Source organism: Zea mays, chromosome 5 (genome assembly GCF_902167145.1).
Source record: "Zea mays cultivar B73 chromosome 5, Zm-B73-REFERENCE-NAM-5.0, whole genome shotgun sequence".
Taxonomy (NCBI): Eukaryota; Viridiplantae; Streptophyta; class Magnoliopsida; order Poales; family Poaceae; genus Zea; species Zea mays.
In genome coordinates this window covers 208,322,834-208,337,290 of record NC_050100.1, presented here as the reverse complement: position 1 = coordinate 208,337,290, position 14,457 = coordinate 208,322,834, and the positions used below count along the sequence as shown (strand labels likewise).

General features: G+C 59.0%; 1 long non-coding RNA gene across 1 annotated transcript; it reads right to left on the bottom strand.

The window, feature by feature from the left end:
• Positions 1–267: 267 nt before the first annotated feature.
• Positions 268–1,125, bottom strand: LOC100278823 (uncharacterized). Its single transcript, NR_157199.1, has one exon. It is a non-coding gene; the product is annotated as an uncharacterized lncRNA (long non-coding RNA).
• Between the last annotated feature and the right edge of the window lie 13,332 nt (positions 1,126–14,457).

Genomic DNA, 14,457 nt, shown 5'->3' with positions numbered 1-14,457 from the left:
TTTAGTCCATCCATTTTATTACATTTTAGTTTCTAAGTTATCAAATACGAAAACTAAAACACTATTTTAGTTCATGTATTTGACAATTTAGAGACTAAAATAAAATAAAATATATGGACTAAACATTAATCACTAAAAACCAAACACCCAACTAGTCTAACAACAAGCAGAAATACGTTTCCTAAATTAGTCTAACAACAAGCAAAACCACTCATGTGAACTCATGAATTAGCAACTTCGCAGTAGAATTAGGATCTTGAATTTTGGGCAGGAAGGAAACCAAATTATTTTTTGCATCCAAACAATGAACAGCTTCTACGTTCTGATGAGGTGGTAGCTGCACCTGCCGCCTGCTGCACGGTGTTGTCCTCAGCAAGCCGATGGCCACCTTTCGTCGACAACCACGCCGCCAAACAAAAAAAAAAGTTTTTTTTGGCCTACCGTGAACATTTGTAGGAGTCAAGCCTTCGGTTGCCACTCAAGAGCGTTGAGATGACGCTAGTCGCGTTGTGCCGGCCTAGGCGGCGGCGGCGGTTGAGCCAGAGAGTTAGAGGCGGCTCTGTTGCTGCGGTTTTCGCGACGGAGGCGGCCGTTGTTGCCGTGACTCAAACAACGGGGCGGGCCGCCATTGCTGCTCACGCTGCCGAGCAGCTTCCGCGATCAAGGATGCAGGCCGCCATCGACGCCTCCGTTGCCGCTGACCTGGTAGAGGGATGGGATGGATATTTGGCGCGCGACAAACATCTCGCGCGCGTCGAAACCTGGATCCGAGCGTGCCAGCAGGCCGCAGCAGAGGATCCGCGTCATCGACTCGACACGACGAGCACAGCTGTCCTCAGCCGGCTGGGCCGTCGAGAAGACGGCGTTGGACGAGCGCGGACGAGCCAACCGGGGTCGGGCCGAGCCGGAGCAGGGCGGCGCCGAGGAGTGGCCGGCGCAGGCGGTCGGCTGAGGAAATCGTGGAAATAGGGGTTGATATGGTCACTAGGATTGGAGGGAAATGAACTATTTTATCCTCAATCTCTTTCACTCCTATAAATTCTGGTCACCAAATTGGCTCTAGATGTACTTATACATCCATTTCTAAAAATGAACATGCGTAAATCCTATATTCATAGACATTTTAGAAGGCTCAGCTGTGTTAAAGTGCAAATTACATAGCATAGTATAGACATTTTTAGAAGTAATAATGTTGTCGGCGTTTCGGACCCACGAGGACCCTCAACCGACCAGTGATTTTGTCGATGCGTGTCTCTGCCCAGATGAGTTGATGCAAGATGGAACACAAGCGAGAGGATGAAGCTTATATTATCTTGCACCGGAGTGCTCGTAGTAGGGGTTACAAGCGTCGCGAGAGAGAGGGGGAGAGGATTCGGTCCTGAGGTGAGGTGTCTGAGTTAGCCTCCATCGCGTCTCTCCTACTCTGCCTGCCTCTCTTCGCTCGCCCCGTCCGTCTTTCGCGTGCCCCTTAGGATGACCCTGGACATCCCCTTTTATAGATACAAGGAGATGACCCAGATGTACAATGGGGGTGTAGCTATGTGCTAACGTGGCTGGCGGAGAAGTGCCTTGAGCCCTGTACGTGTGCTAACGTGGCCGTCGGAGAAGTGCTTGAGCCCTGTAGAAGCATAGCTGGCGGTGCGGCATAGATCCTGCTGACGTTTCCTTGCTTCCGTAGGGGGTTGAGAGCAACCAACGTCATGGGCGCACGCGGGGAACCATCATTACCTGTTACCGGAGTAATCTAGATGGGACACCGGTCTTGTTCCTTTGTAGCCTGAGGCAGCTAGCTAGGGGTAGGGTAATGATGTATCCCCTGCAACGCGGTCAGTCCGAGCCCGAGGTCGGGTGAGGCGGAGACTTCTCCCGAGACCGAGCCTGAGGCCGAGGCCTAGGGTCGGGCGAGGCGGAGCTCCCTGTTGCGCCCGAGGCTGAACTCGGGGAGGGGTCGTGACTCAGTTTTGCCCTGGTGGTTGGCACAATAGTCGGAACGGGGTGAATAGTGCTGTTTTCCTGTCAGAATGGTCAGTAAAGGGGCGAAGTGACTGCGGTCACTTCGACCTTGCCGACTGAGGCGCGCGTGTCAGGATAAGGTGTCAGGCGATCTCCGCATTGAATGCGCATGCGATACAGTCAGTTGGTAAGGCGATTTGGCCGAGGTCGCTGCACGACAAAGTTTGCCCGAGCTTGGCTTCGGGCGAGCCGAGGGTGCACCCACTGCCTGAGGAGGCCCTCGGGCGAGGCGTGAAGCCGTCCAGGACTACTGTTCCCGCCCGAGGCCGGGCTCGGGCGAGGTCGCGTCCCTTGGTAGACGAGGCCTTGACTTGAACCGTGCTTATCAGTCTTTGCGGTTTGTTCTGAAGATGTTTCCAGCCAGGTTAAGGAGCATTGGGGGTACCCCTAATTACGGTCCCCGACAGTAGCCCCCGAGCCTCGAAGGGAGTGTAGGTACTCGCTTGGAGGTTCTGCCGGAGTTTTTGCAAGGGGACCAACCCTTCTTGGTCATGTTCCGTTTCTGATGGGTGCGTGCGAGCGCACCCGTCGGGTGTAGCCCCCGAGGCCTCGGAGGAGTAGTTTGACTCCTCTGAGGTCTTAATTCTTTTTGTGATGCCTCGGTCGGCCTTGTTGTTCCCTCATGCGGCCTAGCCGTAGCTCGGGTGCTTGGTCAGGTTCCGAGTTTTTAAGCTGGTTTGTTGACGTGGTCAACATTTTGGCCGTAGCCTGGTGCGAGAGCAGCCCCCGAGCCTCTGCACGGAGCGAGAGGACGATCAAGGACCGTCTCGACTTTTATTGTACGCCCCTTCGTCGCCTCTCCGCAAGGAGGAAGGGGGGGGGGGGCGAAGCGCCATGTTACCCTCGGAGGGCACCGAACATGGTGTTTCCAGTGAGTTGCTAGCGGGTGATCCAAGTGGACGCCCGAGCCCCGTTCGATAAAGGTCGGCTAGTGGCCCAAAGGCGCGTTCCAAAAGTACCTGCAGGTGATTTGCTGGACCCGGACCCATTCGATAGGGTCCGAGGGCTCGGTGCCTCCCTCTGGTGGGATTCCATTACAAATTGTTCCCGCTGGTCTCGGAAATGTCCTAGGGTACCTCGGGAGCATAGCCCGAGCCTCGGCCATGTAACAGACGTACCCAGGGTCATCCCTGACTCTGCGTGCTCTGGGGCGGCTGTCGAACCCTTCCGAGGGGCCAGCCTTCGAACCCCTGATCAGTTAAGGGCTCGGAGCCCGAGTGCTCTGGGGCGGTTGCCGAACCCCAGAGGGCGCAACCTTCGAACCCCTGATCAGTAGGAGGGCTCGGGGCCCGTTTCCTTCACTGAGAAGGATCCTTTTCGAAATATCCCCTTTCCCGGTCCCTGTGGCAAGAGAGAGAGAGAGGAAAAGGATATAAATTTAAATAATGTGGCGCACCTTTTTTGACGCAGTCATCATGACGGAGGCGAAACGACGCCCGCTTCGCCTGCCGGAGGTGTCGCTTGCCCTGCCAAGGAGTTAATGCGACGGGACGGGCGATTTGCGGGGCATCTGTTGCGCGTGCGCAAGTCGTTTGAGGAACAGAAAGACCATTTCACCTTCGAGTTTGAATTTCGCGACGGGTTCGGGCGAAGTTTTGGGTGGATCTTGCCCGGGCCTTTATATACCCGGAAGAGGGGCCGGCGGTGGTTCTTTACCCTGCCATTTGCGCTTGCCTTCTGCTTTGGTTTCCGCAACCTAAGAGAATAGCCAGAGAAGAGAAAACCACACACCTCATCCCCTCCACCTCCACCACCTCCGTTCGGCGATGGCTGACAAGGTGACCGTTGTTCCGCCGTGCGACCCGTGGCCTTTCTCCACCGTTGCTGTGGAGGATCTGGAGGCCCTTGTTACCGATGGTTTGCTCCGTCCTCTCTCCGGCGGGGCGCAGCCGGAGTGGATAGCCTCCGGGAGCGAGGCCGACCCGACTCCGCCGCCGGGGTACGTGGTCAGTTTCATCCCTTTCCATGAGCGGGGGTTTGGAGTGCCAGCGAGCCGCTTCATGCGGGCGCTCCTGCACTACTACGGGGTGGAGCTGCATAACTTCAACCCCAACTCCATTGCACAAGCGGCCATCTTCGTGGCGGTTTGCAAGGGTTTTTTGGGGATTGACCCTCACTGGGACTTGTGGACCCATCTCTTCTCCGCGGAGTTCTTCGCCGCGTCGACAGACGCGAAGAAGGTCTGTATGGCGGCGCGGGCCGGTGGCTGCACCCTCCAGCTGAGGCCGAGGCGCGCTCAGCAGTACATCCCTGCCTCCCTTGTGTCTTCGAACAAGGGGTGGCAGAACCGGTGGTTTTATCTCCGGAACGACGACGGGAGGCTTCCGCCGTTTTCTCAACGAGTGGTGACCGCCGCCGGCAATAACTGGCGCTGGGGGGCCACACGCGAGAACCAGGAGAAGCTCCAGCCTATTCTGCATGCCTTGCAGAAGTTACGAGATGAGGGCCTTCCCGCTGCGGGGGTCGTTGCCGCTATCCATCGCCAGAGGGTGCTCCCTCTGGTAGAGCGGCGGTTGCAGCTCTCGGAGATGAAGCCGGGGTCGATTTGGAGGGCTCGCGGATGTCCCCGACCCCCTCTCCGCCGATGACCTCCTCAAGCGGGTATGGGGTACGGTAGGGAGACTGGATGCTGGCGCCCTTAGCCAGCCCGTGATGCGTCCCGACCGTGGGTACGTGTCCCTGGTAAGTGTCCGATCCTACTTCTGTTTTGCGTCGAGTTTTCTACGCCTTTGACTCTTACTGTTGGGATTTTTGTTCGTCCTCAGGGGTTGAGGAGTTTTAAAGTCGCCCGGCCACCGGTCCCGGAGGACGCGGTGGACTGAGCCATGCGTAGGCTCGCCGCAGAGAAGGAAAAGGAGAAAAGGGACGCAGAAAAGGCACGGGCTCACGAGAGGATGCGAGCTCGGGAAGCCTTGGAGAAGCGTCGTCGGAGGCAGGCGAGGGATGGGCTCCCGTTGGAGCCGTCGCCGGAGACGCCTGACAACGACGATGAGGATGATGATGATGACGAGGATGATGACATGGCAGCCCGACTTGGCCTCAGCCTGGACCCAAGGCTGGGCCAGGGGTCGCTGAGCCAGCCTCCAAGTGGGCTGGCACCATCAGTGCTTGGGGCCAGGACACCAAGGTCCCGGTCTGAGGAGCGAAGGCAGGCCGAGGGGGTACTTGACCCCTTGGCCGAGATGATTAGGGTGACTCCGGGGGGTCAAGCCGAAACGCATGCCCCCCAAGAGCAGGTGCCCGCATCGGCCGTACAGGAGGCCGGTCCCTCGGCCGTAGTGACGACGCCTGGGCAGGCCGCTCTCTCGGCGCCTCGGGCGTCCGAGGCGGAAACGACGCTAAAGCCGGCAGCGGGGCAACCCTCAGCAGCGCCTGCGGAGACCGGGGCCCGAGGGGCCTCTCCGCAGGCATGATTGGCCTTGCCCTGGAGCGGGTAAGTATCTGAGGATACCTTTGTTTTGGTTTTTTCACCGTGTGTCTTGAACTTGCTCTCTCTCTCTTCCAGCAAGCGGAGGCAGGGCTTGGCTGTTCTGGCCCCCACGAAGGCCCTTAAGACGGGGTCGGCCTCTGCAGCCGGTGCTGCGGCGCGCCATGCCGGTTGGTTGGCCTCCACACAAGGCGCCCTCCGGAGGGGGGCCCAGGCGGCACGAGTTGCCATGGGGCAAGCCTCCCAGGCTGACCCCCCTGTTGGAGCGGCCATCGTGCCGGGGGAGGTTGCTAACGCGACCGCGGCCCCGAGCCCGCCTGACTTGTTGCCGGTGCCGGCATCGACTCCTGCCGGGGCGTCGCTGATTCGCCCGCGGAGCCGCCCGTCGCCGCCGACGTCGGGATGGTTGAGGCGCCGCCGCCCGTGGTCATCCTCGACCTCCCCGTTCTTGGCCATGAGGAGAGGGCGGCCGTTGTTGCCGAGGTTGGTGACCGGAGGTCCGCCACCTTAGCCGAGGAGAGGCCCAGTATGTCGACAGCGGTGGTACCCGATGCATCGACCGCAGGGGGACCCGACGCCTCGGTGGAGGGGCGCGCAGAACCGTGGCCTGTCCTAGGGAGCAGCGGCCTTACCCCTGCGCAGCTCAATCCCAATGAGTGGTGTGGGCAGCTCTACAGCCGCGACACCTCGGAGCCCCTCCTCTCCCTCAACGATGAGTCGGAGGAGAAGTCTCGGGATAGTTTTCGTGAGTATACCGAGGCAGCAATGAGATCGCTTCGGTCGACCATGGAAATCCTTTCCAGGGACGTTCCCAGGTTTTTCCAGGTAAGGATTTAGACGTACACCTTGCGTGACCAGGGCATTCTTTGTGACATCTTGTTTTCCTTCCTTAGGAGCTTGCGGACGTGAGCACCGCCAAGTCGCTGTTCATCCGCCGTGAAAGCGACGTTTGGGAGTTGCTGCGATCCCGCGCTTACCGAGGCCAATGAGCGCCTCGCCCAACGGAGCGCCGAGGTGGCGGACCTTCGGTCGCTCTATGATGAACTGAATTTGGAGGTAGCGGCGACGCGGACAGAGGCGGCGTCGGCACGAGCGGAGGCTTCGTCGGCCTGGGAGCAGGTGCCTTCCCAAGCCGAGGAGATGCAGCAGTGGCAGCTGGAGCTTGGCCAGGTCATCGACGAGCAGGACCAATCTCAGAGCCAAGCTGCCGAGGCCGTGAGCCGGGCTGAGGCCCTTAGGGTTCAGCTGGCTGAGGCTGCGGAGCGGCTAGCCGAGGCGTCCGCTCGGGCCAGGACCCTTGCGGAGAGCCTGGTCGTGGCCGTCGGGTCTGCCCAGTCCGCCCAAGCCGTGGCCTCGCAGCAGCGTGCCCAGGCCGAAGGTATGTTTCGCACGCTTTGTGACTTTGTTTTTGTCTCCATTCTTCTCCTTTCATCTGAAGAATTTTGTTCGGCTGTCTGCAGGGTTCGAGACGGCTCTTAACGAGTCCGTCAAGAACTGCAAGGCGCTTGCCCAGGCGGCTGAGCAGAAGGAGGCCGACCGCGTGGCCATTTCTGAGGCCATCTCGGCTTTCTGCAGGGCCTTTGGCCACGACGACGTCCCCTCGGGTAGCTCCCCCTAGAGTCATCTATGGGCCTTGGGCGACCATGTGCGCAGCAGACTCCGCGGGGCGCTGCACCACGGCGTTAGGCGGGCCTTCGCCGTTCTCGCTTCCCACTACGACGTGGATCTGGAGCGGGTCAACGAGGGGTACTGCTTACCCGGTGAAGAGGAGGCCGCCTTAGCCGAGGTCGAGAGGCTTGACGCGGCTGTCGAGGGCCCAAGCGCGGCGCTGGCCTCCTCTTTTGAGGTGGAGATCCTTCCGCTCGTGTCGCCGTCTGAGGCCGGGCCAGATCCTGCCGAGGGTGGAAACGACGCCGAGGGTGCTGCTCCTCCCCCTGCCGATGTCTGAGCCTGCAGGAACAGTTTGTTTTAAGTATGTCTATGTTTTTTGCGGCCGCTGAGGCCTAAACATTTTTATTGGCGGATTATAAAGCTGCGTTTTCTTTCCTCTTGTTTCCCGCGTTAGGACTTGTTCGGTAGCAGAATCACTTATCCGAGCGCGAGTTACTTTTCGCGGAAGGTGATGAGTGAGGTATCCGTATCCCGGAGGCATATGAGTCCCCCGGCTCGGTCGGCCTTGCCGTTTCAGTGTTCCTCTCGTCGTTTTTAGGATTCCATTATCGATAGAGTCGAAAAGCACAAAAGTCGTTTTGGTAGAAAACTTTTCCGAGGCAAGGCTGATCCTTCCTTGATGGTTAGACTTTATTTATGCATGTAAAGAAAGCGAGATACATGAACGACTTGAAACATTTTAAGGATAAAAGCGACGTAGCTGTTCGACGTTCCAAGCGTTGTTGTAGACCTTGCCTTGATCATTGACCAACTTGTATGTCCCGGGCTTCAAAATCTTGGCGACGATGAACGACCCTTCTCAGGGAGAAGTAAGCTTGTGGTGCCCTCAGGCGTCTTGTCGCAGCTGAAGTACCAAGTCTCCCACTTGGAAGTCTCAGGGCTGAACCCTTCGGGCATGGTAGCGTCGCAGAGAGTGCTGATACCACGCCGAGTGTAGTAAGGCCACGTCCCGAGCCTCTTCCAGCTGGTCCAATGAATCCTCTCGGCTGGTCTGGTTGCTTTGGTCGTCGTAAGCCTTTGTCCTCGGGGAACCATATTCTAAGTCCGTGGGTAGGACGGCCTCAGCCCCATAGACTAGAAAGAACGGCGAGAAACCCGTGGCCCGGCTCGGCGTCGTCCTCAGACTCCAAACCACCGAGGGTAGTTCTTTTATCCACCGCTTGCCAAACTTGTTGAGGTCGTTGTAGATCCTCGGTTTTAGTCCCTGCAAAATTATACCGTTGGCGCGCTCCACCTGCCCATTTGTCATTGGGTGAGCTACGGCGGCCCAGTCTACACGGATGTGGTGGTCTTCGCAGAAGTCCAAGAACTTTTTCCTAGTGAACTGCGTGCCGTTGTCAGCGATGATGGAGTTTGGGACCCCAAAGCGGTGGATGATATTTGTAAAGAACGCCACTGCCTGCTCGGACCCAATGCTGGTTAAGGGTCGGACCTCGATCCACTTGGATAATTTGTCAATGGTGACCAGCAGGTGCGTGAAGCCCCTGGGTGCCTTCTGCAAGGGACCGACGAGGTCCAGACCCCATACGGCAAACGACCAAGTGATAGGTATTGTCTGCAGGGCTTGAGCGGGTAGGTGCGTCTGTCTCGCGTAGAATTGACACCCTTGGCAGGAGCGTACAATCCTAGTGGCGTCGGCCACCACGGTCGACCAGTAGAAACCTTGTCGGAAAGCGTTTCCCACGAGGGTCCGAGGTGCTGCATGGTGACCGCAAGCTCCCGAGTGTATTTCTTGTAACAGCTCTTGTCCTTGGGCGACAGATATGCATAATTGGAGAATGCCTGAGGGGCTGCGGTGGTACAACTCTTTTCATCTCCCAGTAAAACAAACGACTTGGCGCGCCGAGCCAGTTGCCAAGCTTCGGCCTTGTCGAGGGGCAGCTCTCCTCGGAGGATATATTCTAGGTACGGGGTCTGCCAATTTTGGTTTGGCGCAACCCCGTTCTGCTCTCCCTCAACGCGCAGGGCCTCACCCTCGGCGGCCGAGGGTACCTCGGGCTGGACCGAGGTCTCCTCGGGTTCGGGCGCGTCGTCGATTTTGACGGATGGTTGATATATGTCCCTGGAGAAGACGTTCGGGGGAACCATCGTTCGCCCTGAGGCTATTTTCGCCAGCTCATCCGCGGTCTCGTTGTACCGTCGAGCAACATGGTTGAGTTCCATCCCGTAGAACTTATCTTCCAAGCGTCGAACTTCGTCGCAATAGGCCTCCATTTTTCGATCGCGGTAGTGGGAGTTCTTCAAGACATGGTCAATGACGAGCTGCGAGTCGCCACGAGCGTTGAGGCGCCGAACCCCTAGCTCGACGCGATGCGCAGTCCATTAACCAAAGCCTCGTACTCGACCACGTTGTTTGATGCCAGAAAATGGAGGCGCAGTACGTAGCGCACATGTTTCCCGAGGGGTGAGATGAAGAGCAAGCCAGCACCTGCTCCTGTTTTCATAAGCGACCCATCGAAGTACATGGTCCAAAGTTCGGGCTGTTTTGGAGCTGTCGGCAATTGGGTGTCGACCCACTCAGCCAGGTTAAGGAGCATTGGGGTGCCCCTAATTACGGTCCACGACAATATCTGTCGCCCAAGGACAAGAGCTGTTACAAGAAATACACTCGGGGGCTTGCAGTCACCATGCAGCACCTCAGACCCTCGTGGGAAACGCTTTCCGACAAGGTTTCTACTGGCCGACCGCGGTGGCCGACGCCACTAGGATTGTACGCTCCTGCCAAGGGTGTCAATTCTACGCGAGACAGACGCACCTGCCCGCTCAGGCCCTACAGACAATACCTGTCACTTGGCCGTTTGCCGTTTGGGGTCTGGACCTCGTCGGTCCCTTGCAGAAGGCACTCGGGGGCTTCACGCACCTGCTGGTCGCCATCGACAAATTCTCCAAGTGGATCGAAGTCCGACCCTTAACCAACATCGGGTCAAAGCAGGCGGTGGCGTTCTTTACAAATATCATCCATCGCTTTGGGGTCCCAAACTCCATCATCACCGACAATGGCACGCAGTTCACTGGAAAAAAGTTCCTGGACTTCTGCGAAGACCACCACATCCATGTGGACTGGGCCGCCGTAGCCCACCCAATGACAAATGGGCAGGTGGAGCGCGCCAACGGTATGATTTTATAGGGACTAAAACCGAGGATCTACAACGACCTCAACAAGTTTGGCAAACGGTGGATAAAAGAACAACCCTCGGTGGTTTGGAGTCTGAGGACGACGCCGAGCCGGGCCACAGGTTTCTCACCGTTCTTTCTAGTCTATGGGGCCGAGGCCGTCCTACCCACGGACTTAGAATACGGTTCCCCAAGGACAAAGGCTTACGACGACCGAAACAACCAGACCAGCCGAGAGGATTCATTGGACCAGCTGGAAGAGGCTCGAGACGTGGACTTACTACACTCGGCGCGGTATCAGCAGTCTCTGCGACGCTACCACGCCCGAAGGGTTCGGCCCCGAGACTTCCAAGTGGGAGACTTGGTACTTCGGCTGCGATAAGACGCCCGAGGGCGCCACAAGCTTACTCCTCCCTGGGAAGGGCCGTTCATCATCGCCAAGATTTTGAATCCTGGGTCATACAAGCTGGCCAACGATCAAGGCGAGGTCTACAACAACGCTTGGAACATCGAACAGCTACGTCGCTTTTATCCTTAAATGTTTCAAGTCGTTCATGTATCTCGCTTTCTTTACATGCATAAATAAAGTCTAACCATCAAGGAAGGATCAGCCTTGCCTCGGCAAAGCCCGACCCTCCCTCGGGGGCTAGAAGGGGGTAACCCCCTCTATGTCAAAATTTTCCTCGGAAACGTTTTCTACCAAAACGACTTTCGTGCTTTTCGACTATATCGATAACGGAATCCTAAAAACGACGGGAGGAACACTGAAACGGCAAGGCCGACCGAGCCGAGGGACTCCTACGCCTCCGGGATACGGATACCTCACTCATCACCTTCCGCAAAAAGTAACTCGCGCTCGGATAAGTGATTCCACTACCGAACAAGTCCTAACGCGCGAAACAAGAGGAAATAAAACGCAGCTTTATAATCCGCCAATAAAAATGTTTAGGCCTCAGCGGCCGCAAAAAACATACGCATACTTAAAACAAACTGTTCCTGCAGGCTCAAACATCGGCAGGGGGAGGAGCAGCACCCTCGGCGTCGTTTCCACCCTCGGCAGGATCTGGCCCGGCCTCAGACGGCGACACGAGCGGAAGGATCTCCACCTTAAAGGAGGAGGCCAGCGCCACGCTTGGGCCCTCGACAGCCGTGTCAAGCCTCTAGACCTCGGCTAAGGAGACCTCCTCTTCGTCGGGTAAGCAGTACCCCTCGCTGACCCGCTCCAGATCCACGTCGTAGTGGGAAGCGAGAACGGCGAAGGCCCGCCTAACGCCGTGGTGCAGCGCCCCGCGGAGTCTGCTGCGCACATGGCCGCCCAAGGCCCACAGATGACTCTGGGGGGAGCTACCCGAGGGGACGTCGTCGAGGCCAAAGGCCCGGCAGAAAGCCGAGATGGCCTCGGACATGGCCACGCGGTCGGCCTCCTTCTGCTCAGCCGCCTGGGCAAGCGCCTTGTAGTTCTTGACGGACTCGTTAAGAGCCGTCTCGAACCCTGCAGATAGCCAAACAAAATTCTTCAAACGAAAGGAGAAGAATGGAGACAAAAACAAAGTCACAAAGCGGGCAAAACATACCTTCGGCCCGGGCACACTGCTGCGAGGCCACGGCTTGGGCAGACTGGGCAGACCCGACGGCCACGGCCAGGCTCTCCGCAAGGGTCCTGGCCCGAGCGGACGCCTCGGCTAGCTGCTCCGCAGCCTCAGCCAGCTGAACCCTAAGGGCCCCAGCTCGGCTCACGGCCTCGACAGCTTGGCTCCGAGATTGGTCCCGCTCGTCGATGACCTGGCCAAGCTCCAGCTGCCGCTGCTGCATCTCCTCGGCTTGGGAAGCCACCTGTTCCTGGGCCGACGAAGCCTCCGCTCGTGCCGATGCTGCCTCAGTCCGCGCCGCCGCTACCTCCAACTTCAGCTCATCACAGAGCGACCGAAGGTCGGCCACCTCGGCGGTCCGTTGGGCGAGGCGCTCATTGGCCTCGGTAAGCGCGGCCCGCTGGGATCGCAACAACTCCCAAACGTCGCTTTCACGGCGGATGAACAGCGACTTGGCGGTGCTCACATCTGCAAGCTCCTGAGGAAGGAAAACAAGATGTCACAAAGAATGCCCTGGTAACACAAGGTGTACGTCTAAATCCTTACCTGGAAAACCCTGGGAATGTCCCTGGAAAAGATTTCCATGGTTGACCGAAGCGACCTCATCGCCGCCTCGGTATACTCATGGAAACTATCCCGAGACTTCTCCTCCGACTCATCGTTGAGGGAGAGGAGGGGCTCCGAGGTGTCGCGGCTCCAGAACCGGAGCGGCTGCCCACACCACTCATTGGGATTGAGCTGCACAGGGGTAAGGCCGCTGCTCCCCCGGACAGGCCATGGTTCTGCGCGCCCCTCCACCGAGGCGTCGGGTCCCCCTGTGGTCGATGCATTGGGTACCACCACCGTCGACGTACTGGGCCTCTCCTCGGCTAAGGTGGCGGGCCTCCGATCACCAACCTCGGCAACAACGGCCGCCCTCTCCTCATGGCCAAGAACGGGGAGGTCGGGGATGACCACGGGCGGCGGCGCCTCAACCATCCCGACGTCGGCGGCGACGGGCGACTCCGCGGGCGAATCAGCGACGGCCCCTGCAGGAGTCGATGCCGACGCCGGCAACAAGTCAGGCGGGCTCGAGGCCGCGGCCGCGTCAGCAACCTCCCCCGGCACGATGGCTGCTCCAACAGGGGGGTTAGCCAGGGAGGCTTGCCCCATGGCAACTCGTGCCGCCTGGGCCCCCCGCCGGAGGGCACCTTGTGCGGAGGCCAACCAACCGGCATGGCACGCCGCAGCACCGGCTGCAGAGGCCGGCCCTGTCTTAAGGGCCTTCGTGGGGGCTAGAACAGCCAAGCCCTGCCTCCGCTTGCTAGAAGAGAGAGGGAGAGAGCAAGTTCAAGACACACGGTGAAAAAACCAAAACAAAGGTATCCTCATATACTTACCCGCTCCGGGGCAAGGCCAATCGTGCCTGCGGAGAGGCCCCTCGGGCCCCGGTCTCCGCAGGCGCTGCCGAGGGTTGCCCCGCTGCCGGCTTTGGCGCCGTTTCCGCCTCGGACGCTCGAGGCGCCGAGAGAGCGGCCTGCCCAGGTGTCATCACGACGGCCGAGGGACCGGCCTCCTGTACGGCCGGCGCGGGCACCTGCTCTTGGGGGGCATGCGTTTCGGCCTGACCCCCCGGAGTCACCCCAATCATCTCAGCGAAGGGGTCAAGTACCCCCTCGGCCTGCCTCCGCTCCTCGGACCGGGACCTTGGTGTCCCGGCCCCAGGCACTGATGGTGCCAGCCCACTTGGAGGCTGGCTTGGCGACACCTGGCCCAGCCTCGGGTCTGGGCTGAGGCCAAGTTGGGCCGCCATGTCATCATCCTCGTCATCATCATCATCCTCATCGTCGTCGTCAGGCGTCTCCAGCGACGGCTCCAACGGGAGCCCATCCCTCGCCTGCCTCTGACGACGCTTCTCCAAGGCTTCCCGAGCTCGCATCCTCTCGCAAGCCCGGGCCTTTTCCGCATCCTTTTTCTCCTTTTCCTTCTCTACGGCGAGCCTACGCATGGCTCGGTCAGCCGTGTCCTCTGGGACCGGTGGCCGGGCGACTTTAAAACTCCTCAACCCCTGAGGACAAACAAAAATCTCAACAGTAAGAGTCAAAGGCGTAGAAAACTCGATGCAAAACAGAAGGAGGATCAGACACTTACCAGGGACACGTACCCACGGTCGGGACGCATCGCGGGCTGGCTAAGGGCGCTAGCATCCAGCCTCCGTACCGTACCCCCTACCCGCTTGACGAGGTCGTCAGCGAAGAGGGGGATCGGGGACATCCGCGAGCCCTCCAAATCGACCCCCGGCTTCATCTCCGAGAGCCGCAACCGCTGCTCTGCCAGAGGGAGCACCCTCTGGCGATGGATAGCGACAACGACCCGCGCAGCGGTAAGGCCATCATCTCGTAACTTCTACAAGGCATGCAGAATAGGCTGGAGCTTCTCCTGGTTCTCACGCGTGGCCCCCTAGCGCCAGTTATTGCCAGCGGCGGTCACCACTTGTTGAGAAAACGGCGGAAGCCTCCCTTCGTCGTTCCGGAGATAAAACCACCGGTTCTGCCACCCCTTGTTTGAAGACACAAGGGAGGCAGGGATGTACTGTTGAGCGTGCCCCAGCCTCAGCTGGAGGGTGCAGCCACCGGCCCGCACCGCCATACGGACCTTCTTCGC